This window comes from Monodelphis domestica, chromosome 4, assembly GCF_027887165.1.
Source record: "Monodelphis domestica isolate mMonDom1 chromosome 4, mMonDom1.pri, whole genome shotgun sequence".
In the NCBI taxonomy this organism is placed as follows: Eukaryota; Metazoa; Chordata; class Mammalia; order Didelphimorphia; family Didelphidae; genus Monodelphis; species Monodelphis domestica.
The window spans coordinates 345,850,238-345,859,866 of record NC_077230.1 but is presented as its reverse complement, the minus strand read 5'-3'; positions in this window follow the sequence as shown (position 1 = coordinate 345,859,866).

The window sequence follows — 9,629 nt, the reverse complement described above, 5'->3', positions numbered from 1 at the left end:
TGGTTTATTACAGGTGTGTAAGGAGTCACATGCCATCTGATGTTGTTAATGGGATAGTTTGTTTTTCCTAACTGGTAATTCTTTGCATCATTTTCCCTCTAGAATAAAAATTGATCATTGCATTGATCTGAATTTTGATGCCTTTAAGATTTATCTTTCTTTTCATTTGTGTGTTCATTGTATAAATTGTGCTTTTGGTTCTACTCCATTCACTATGTATCAGTTCATACAAATCCTTTCCAAACATCTCCAAATTCTTCATATTCATCATTGCTTGGGGCACAATAATATTCTATCATACCACAACTTGGTTAGCTATTCACTGATGAAGGATGCTCACTTAATTTCCAGTTTTGTGCTGTTGCAAACTATGATATATTGTTGTATATAACACCTTTCTTTCTGCCTTTGTCCTTTTGGGGGTGTATATGCAAAGGGGAGCACATGATTTCAGACTATTTTACTTCTTTTCTTCTGACAGAACATTCCCATTTCTTTTTACTTATGGCTGAACTCAAGATGTTGGGTTATCTGGATTGTTCTTCTCTGGATACCCTCCAACTTTCTAGTGTCCTTCTTAAAATATGGTGCGCAGTATTGAACACAATACTTCAGATATGACTAAGTACAATGGGCTACTTCTACTGGAGAATGGCTGAACAAATTGTGATATATGTTGGTGATGGAATACTATTGTGCTCAAAGGAATAATGAACTGGAGGAATTCCATGTGAACTGGAATGACCTCCAGGAAGTGATGCAGAGTGAGAGGAGCAGAACCAGGAGACCATTGTACACAGAGACTGATACACTGTGGTACAATCAAACATAATGGATTTCTCTACTAGCAGCAATGTAATGATCCAGGACAATTCTGAGGGATCTACAAGAAAGAACACTATCCACATCCAGAGAAAGAACTGTGGGAGCAGAAAAACAAATGCTTGATCACATGGGTCAATGGGAACATGATTAGGGATGTAGACTCTAAGAGACCACTCTAATATAATATTAATAATATAGAAATAGGTCTTGCTCAGTGACACATGTAAAACTCAGTGGAATTTCTCATTGTCTATGGGAGGGGGATGGGAAGAGGGAAGGGAAAGAACATGACTCATGTAACCATGGAAAAATATTCTACATTAATTAATTTTTTTCAGTTAAGATAAAAATAAGTACAATGGCCTAATGGCCTCCTTAGTTTGGGATGTTGTCTCTTTTAATGCAGCCTAAGATCATATTAGCTTTTTAAAGATTAGGTTATTAAGGAATTTTTTCCTTGTATTGAGTCCAATTCTGCCCTTTGGGATCACATAGAACAATCCACTTTCTCTGACCAAGGACAATGGTTTAAATGCTTGAAAACACCTACCAGACCCTCGTTAAGACAGTCTTCTCCCAAGAAGATTTCTCCTAAACATTGTAGTTCCTTTAAGCAATCCTGTATGATGGTATAATTTAGAAAAACAATGATTTTGAAATCTGGGAATCTGAGTTGTTGGGTTTTTTTTTTTTTTTACCAATTCTTCCTTTAAAGAGAGATGGGGGGGGGGGGCAGCTGGGTAGCTCAGTAGATTGAGAGCCAGGCCCAGAGACAGGAGGTCCTGGGTTCAAATATGGCCTCAGACACTTCCCAGCTGTGTGACCCTGGACAAGTCACTTAACCTCCATTGCCTAGCCCTTACCACTCTTCTGCCAAGGGGAAGGTAAGGGTTTAAAAAAAATAAAGAGAGCTGTGGATGGAAAGAAGGCTGGGAAGGTGGAATTTGACGGGAGGATAGGGTTACTACAAGGCCCTGGAGGACCTAGGACAAGCTCCTTTCTGAAAAAGTGAATAATAGAGACTGAAATATGTCAGTATAACTAGTAGAGGACCTTTCCATCTGGGGTGAGGCAAGGGTTAGAAGAAAGTAGCAGGTGGTTCAATGGAAAGAACTGTGGACTGGGAATCCAGATACTTTGACTTTGGTCCCAACCTGGCTACTGATTTGTTGGGGTTGTGTGTGTGTGTGTGTGTGTGTGTGTGTGTGTGTGTGTGTGTGTTGCTTCTATTTTCATGAAGAATTTCTTTGCATTTTTTTCTTTATTCATTTTCTTCCCTTTTGTCTCCTGAACTTTTGTTTTCTGATTTGTGATCGATGTCCTTCCTCATTCCTTCTTTAATCTCTTTATATTTCTCACAGAGTTAAAGCTTCCCAAGTACCATTTTTAAGTTCCCACTTTCAAAAATTGCTATTGCCTTTTTAGATCTTGTCCCGTAATCCTCTAACTCTACTTTTTTTTTCCTGTTCTGTCTCACTCTTAGTTGTTCAGGAGAGAATTCATGTGTACAGAAGCAGTGTCCCATGGCAAAAAGTATACAATATGCCAAATCATGAGAGCCAATTCTACCCCTGCCCCCTCCTCCAGGATCATTCTTCCCATTGGCTGTGGCATCTCATCTCTGGGTTCTTCCCCTCCAACTCCTCAACCTTTGTAGTGCCAGCTGCCTCCAGGAGCTCCTATTCCCCCTTCTCCTGAGAAAGCATCTTCTTCATACATACTTTCACCCTGGATCAAACCCCTTGGAAGGTGACACTGGCCTCCTTGTTCCTCCCACAAGACATTCCATCTCCAAACTTCAATCATTTTCTCCATCTTCCCTTCTGTTGATTTATCTGTATTCTAGGTTTTATTGAATCTTCTTCCTTTTGAAATCTCTGGTGCTTCAATCTTTGATCCTCATATTCCTCTTTTACTCATTTTAGAACTCCTCCCCATTTGGATGATGGGTATGTGCCAGGGGCTGGCCTGAAAAACTTCCTCAGCTTTCTTCCAAAAGTGGGGATTTCCATCTTACTGGCCTTGGTTCCTGCCCAGACCAGCATGCAGCCTGTCATTCTTTACTACCATATAATACCTGTGTATATGTGGGTTTGTTTTTTTGGCTTCCTTTGTTATGCCACATAATAATAAAGGTCTTGTTTCTTTCTCAAGTACCAATTCCCTGCAAATTCCCTTGCGTACGTCTTTACTTAACCCAATCTGGGAGGCCAGATAAAGCAGTCCCCCCACCTTATGAACCACCTAGGTGTGAGGTACTACAGCTGTTGAAAAAGGAGACAGATTTCAGGTGGGGCCTTTTGGCTGGGTCTCTCCAGGTAGCATCTTTTGACTTCTTTGAAGAATGGGGAAGGATGGATCCTTCGCTCTGCTGGTGTAAGTTACCTCCCTTATCTGGCAGACAGAACAAGGGGCTGTCACTAGGCTGAGATTTTGCTAAGGCCCCTGGACTTCTTTGTCTCTTTTGTATTTGTGCAATTCTGATCTTAGGTCAATGAGTCTCTGAGTTTAATTAGGAGTCATTTTATTAATTTAATTAGGCTCAGAGGTGATCTTGTAAATTCAAATGGTTGGAAGATGAAGCTGAATGGATTCCGGGGCTGACCCTGGTGACGAATGACTCCAGTGCTCTTGGAGAGGAAGGTCACTGGTTGGCCTGGCACTGAAGCCTGGGATTCAGGCAGATTTAGCAGCAGATGTACCAGGAAGGGTTTGAACAGTGTGGAACTAAAATGAAATGTGAAATGACTGCTCAGCCATCCTATAAATTGCTCTGCCTTCTGGTGAGGTTTAAATATCAGCCTCCAAGGGGATTTTAACAGCAGTTATAAGTTTTTGAATTCTATTCTAATCACAAGGGCAGCTAAATGGCAGCAAGGATAGAGCACCAGGCCTGGAGTGAGGAAGACTCATCCTTTCATGTTAAAATGTGGCCTCAGACACTTACTAGTTACAGGACCCTGGAAAAGTCCCTTAATGCTATATGCCTCAGTTTCCTCATCTGTAAAATGGGCTGGAGAAGGCAATGGCAAACCACTCTAATATATTTGCCAAGAAAAACCCAAATGGGGTCATGTAGATGACTGAGATGACTGAACAACAAATTCTAATCATTCTGCTAATGTGTGCTATGATTCTTTAATACTTAGTATTTCATTGTATGGATGAATAAAATTCATATTGTGTATTGACAATCTCTTTTATTTCCAGTAAGGGGAGACCTAGACCCTAACCATAACCATAACCTGAGCCTTAAACAATTTCCCCCAAAAATTACTAATGTGGGAGTATTGGAGTTACCAGCACTCTCTTAGTTCAGGGTTGATTTGGGGGACCAAAATTTTAACAAAGGAGATTTACCTTGCCCCAACACAGCAAGCTTATGCCATAAGGATACAATGGCACTTATCGTAAGTTTTGGGAGATGTGACTTCACTTGCCCACTCACAGAAAGTAAGTCTTCAGCAAGTCTTCAAGGTATGGTCTTATCTGACTTTTGGTGACCTCATTTGGGGTTTTCTTGGCAGAGATACTGGACTGGTTTGCCATTTCTTTCTCCAGCTCATTTTACAGATAAGGAAACTGAGGCACAAGGGGTTAAGTGATTTGCCTAAGGTCACACAACTACAAAATGTCTGAGGCCAGATTTGAACTCAGTCAGATCTGACTCCAGGCCTAGTGCTCTATCTACTGCCCCAACTAGCTGCCCCATATAGTCTTAGTTACCCTCCAAGTCTGAGAGGTCTAGAGTCTGGGTAGCTGAGACTTTTTATACCCCAGGAACCTGACTCAGAAAAGCTGGTGTCAGTTATGCCAAAGGGGCAGCTTTGTCCTGGGTCTACTCCAAGTTGCCTACAGTAGAGGGGACTTAACTTACTCCAAAATGAATAAAAGATGGGAAAGAAAGTGTCTGGTTCTTGCTGTGTTCCTCAATGCTAAACTAGCAATAAATAGCAAGATCTATGGGTTTGTTCTTCCCTGTTGAAGCTTTGCCACCATTTTAATATCTTTTTCTAATGCCACTCCTTCTGTGAATATGTTCCCTTACAGGGACTTTGGAGATGCTGAAGCCTCTGCCTATGTTCTGCAGCTCATTTGGCATCTCCATTTCTTCTCCTCAAAGTCCATGTGAAGATACTGCTGAATGTGTGAAGGAGAAGCTTCCTTGTCTGGGGGACTGCTCCACCTGGTATGAGTCTTATCTCGCAAAGTAACTTCCCTGAGGTCAGAGATGAGTCTTTCCTGTCTTTCTGAAAATGGCGCCATGTCTTGGGTTGGGCAAGGAGGGATTCCAGTAAATGTTTGTAGACTGAATGGACTCATGCAATCCAAGAATGTCAGAGATGGCTCCAGAGCCTGTTCAACCTCTCTTTCCTTGTAGGAGACCTCCTTGTAGACTCTCTTACAGGGGGCCATTTTGAAATAGATTTGGAGTCAGAAGAACTGGGTTTAAGTCCCTGGCCTGCCATGCATGTGTAACTGTGTAACTTTGGGCAAGAACTTCCCTTTTTCTCAGCTTCAGTTTCCATAACTGTAAAATGGAAAGATCAGATGATAGCTCTAGTTCTCACATTCTTTGGTCCACTGTTTGAATACCTCTAATGACAGGGACCCTGACAATGTCATTCTTGTTAGGAAGGTGTTTTGTTGTTGTTGTTGTTGCTGTTGTTGTTTGTTTTTTTGGTATGAAGCCCTGCAGTGAAATGGAAGGCAAATCAAAGGCCATTCTTATCCCAGTAGAGTCTCTACTGGAGAGGGAGATCATAAGAAACAAGTTCAGTTTATGGTTAGAAAGATTCCCAGTCTTACTTTAGAGAAGTGAGTATCAAAGAATCCCAATATTGAAAGGACCTTCGAGGCCAACTAGTCCAACCTCTACTTAGAATAAAATCCTCTCTATATTTCTAATGAGTGATAACTCTTTCCTTTCTTTGTTGATAGTCTTCCCATCCTACTTTTAGAGAGCTTTCACTGTTAGAAAGTTCTTCCTTGCACTGAGCAGGCTTCTGCCCCTGTAATTTCCACTTGATGTTCCTAGTTCTGGCCCCAGAGAGAATAAACTGTGAGAATTTATTTTTATATACTATATTAATTTCTATATAAAAGTCAGAGAGATCCAGAGGAAGAACTGTAGAAACAGAAATTCAGAAGAAAAACATAGGATTGATCATATAGTTCGATAGGGATATGATTAGCATTTTGATGTTAAAGAATCACTCTACTGCAGATATGAATAACATGGAAATATGTTTGAACATGGATAACCCAGTGGAACTGCTTGTCAGCTTCTGGAGGAGGGAAGAAAGGGGGTGGGGAATCATGTATCATGTAACCATGGGAAAATTTCCTAAATAAAAAAAGAGAAAAAATAAAAGTCAGTGAGAATTTTTGTGTATTCCTGTCTGAATTCTGTGTCAGAGATTCCATCCAGTCTACTGCTTTTCCCATTTTCTTTGTTCTTAAAAATCCCAATGAATGCCTTCCCTTCTTTTTAAAAAACTCTTACCTTCTGCCTTAGAATCATTGGTTCCAAGACAGAAGAACAGTAAGGGCTAAGCAATAGGGGTTAAGTGAATCACCTGGGGTCACACAGCCAGGAAGTGTCTGATGCCAGATTTGAACCCAGGACCTCCCTTCTCTGAGACTGGCTCTCAATCCACTGAGTCACCTAGCTGCTCCCAATATCTTCCCTTTTAACATTTTGTTAATAAAATGAAGGGAACAAGGGTTCTTTTCCTGTGTATGAGTTCCTCATAAAATAGGGATGTGGAGGAGAAGATAGTTTGATAGACCACTTCCTAATTAGCAGTCTCCCAATTAGAGATGTTGTTGGATGTTCAAGGGAGAAACTGAGTAATGGGCTCCCCAAAGTGTATATAGGTTCCTGATCCAGAAGGTCTTTGGTCATCAAGAAGGTCAATGACCTATCACTTTATTGGTTATGATGCTGGCCTAATCAATAAACTGAAATTCTTACCCCAAATCAGACTCTTGAAATAATTTTAATCATAACAAAGCAATAAAACAAAGGCTAATCCCTCATTCACAGGATAGACCATCAGATACTTAAAAACAGAATTTGAGACTTGAAAAGGATATCAGTGTCCATTTAGTCCAGCCCAAATAGGAAGGGAATCCTTGTCAACATAGTCAACAAGTGGTCCCTTGGAAATCTCCAAGGAAGGGGAACTCATCGCCATCTCAGGCATCACATTCCCCTTTTGGATAACTCTAGTCAATAAATGGTCCCTTGGAGACCTCCAAAGAAGGAGAACTTAGCACCTCTCCAGGCATCCCATTCCACTTTATTGGACAGCTTGAATTATTAGGGAGTTTTTGTTATCATTGAGCCAAAATTGCCTCTTGCAATTTCTACTCATTGATCCTAATTCTGCCCTATCGGACCAAATGGAGCAATCCTAATCATAGATTGGGGGATTATAAATTTAGAGCGATAAGAGAGCTTGACTTTAGACTTTAGAGTCAGTCAACAACCTTCAAGCATTTATTAAGCACTGACCACATGTCATGCACGTGCTGGGGATAAAATAAAAGGGCAAAAATGGGGGAGGCGTGCCCTCAAATTGCATCTAATGCAATGCTCTCATTCTACAGAGAGGAAGCTGAGGTCCAGCATGGTTGAAAGACTTGCCTAAGGTCACATGGATGGAAAATGATCGAGCCGGGGTCTTAAACATGGGACCTCTGATTCCCAAACTAACCCACTATCTTTTGCCCTTTAAATCCTTGAAGGTAACTATCATGTCAGCCTTGAGTCTCCAGGCTCCAGCAATCATAAGCCTCCTAAGGCTTTTATAATCAAGGTTTAACAGACTTAGCTCCTTCAAGCCAACCTCTCTGGGGCATGGACTCACTCTGGTCATAAAGGACAGCCCCAGCCTGCCTTCTGACCCTTCCAGCTCCTAAGTCCTGTCCATCGCATTCCCAGAATATTCCAGAAGGGGGCAATCCGACATCATACAAAAAGATCCACTCATCCTTGAACAGAGTTTAGGAATGACCAGAGGGAAAACCCAGAGAGAAAGGATGTGCCTACATTCCCTGAAAGGAGAATATGAATGGTCCATCCTTTCCCTAATGTTCACTAAACTCAGGAGCCTGACTCCAAACTCGCAGTCCACTCATGGGATGCCAGGGTCCTGACCGGAGTCAGAAGGCTGCTATTAGGGAAGAATCCCTACATTTAATATCCCCCAAACCTGGGTTCTTGGATCAACTCTGTCCTTTCAGCTTTGGTATATCACTACAATTCTCTTAGCTTCAGTTTTCTACTAGAAAGGGAAAAATAAAATTAGATTGTGGGGCAACTAGGTGGCTTAGTAGATGGAGAGAGAAGCCTACAGGCAGGAGGTCCTGGGTTCAAATCTGCTCTCAGATACTTCCTAGATGTGTAACCCTGGGCAAATCACTTAACCTCAACTGCCCAGCCTTGACAGCTCTTCTGCCTTGGAACCAACACACAGTATTGATTCTAAGACAGAAGGCAGGTTGTTTTTTTTTTTTAAGGGAAATACATTCATGGAGATTCCTAAGAATAAAGAAAATGGAAAAAGTAGTAGACTGGATGGATATTTCCAATTGATTCTAAGATAAAAGGAAAGGATTAAACAAAAAGATTAGATTATAATATCAGACTGTAAGATTCTCGGGGGCAGGGATTGATTTTTGCTTTGTTTCGTTTTAGCATAGTGCCTTGCTCATAGAAGACACTTGAGAAATATTTATTTAATTGATTTAATAATAATTGCAATGCCTACTTCACAGAGTTGTTATGTAGAAAGGGGCTTTTATAAGTAATAGAAATCATCTAGAATCTAGATAAACAAATTGTAACTGTATTTCATTATGATTTATTTCCTTTGAAATCCTCCATACTTTATTTTATACACTTAAAAATGGAATTCTGAGAAGGGATCCCTAGGCTGCACCAGACAAAGGAGTCCATAACCTCAACTCCCCTGATCATCAGAACAGGGAATCCCCGTTTGGAAACTCTTCCACTTATGCAGACCTGCAACTGGTCTGTGATTTGTCATCTTAAGGAGCTACACTAAAAACTGAGAAATTAAGAAACTGGGCCCAGGCTCATCAGAAACAAGACTGGCATGCAGGGCTTGCTTACTCCAAGATCTACCCTCTGTCTTTGTACCACACCAGACTGCTGTCCTGCACCCTCAACTATTAAATGCCACTTGAATTGTGAGATGTGCAGGGTACAATGGTTAGAGAGAATATCTCTGACATGAGAAACCGTAGAATTTCCAAGTCTTGGGCACTGGCTGGATGAAGGTATGAAGGAAATGAGAGAAATCACAGTCGATATCTGAGCATGCAGGGCTGGAAGTATGCTGGTGCTGCTATGGACAGAAATACGGAAGTAAGAAAGATGAACAAGAAGGGGGATGAGTTCCAGTTTGGACATGTCCAATTTCGTGAAGCACATGCAGTAAACTTCACTAGAGGCTGGCTGGGATTATAGGCAGATGGGTGCTGGTAAAAATTTAACAACAGGCTTTCTGAAGAACATGCATGTTTGACATTTTTAAATTTAATCTGCATTATTAACATTTTCTGCATCACTTCTTTATGCATAGAAATTAACAAAGCATTGAATCAAGAGTTCACTCGTAGTCTTTGCTGATTTTCAAAGTGTAAATCCACACACTGAAAATTTAACAATTGGCTCTAATGGGCCAGTTCTGGCAGGCTTCAGCATGGCTCCATTCGAGGTCCTTTCTTCTCTCTTTCAGTACCTTTTCCCACTTCCCATCCCTTCTCCCTAA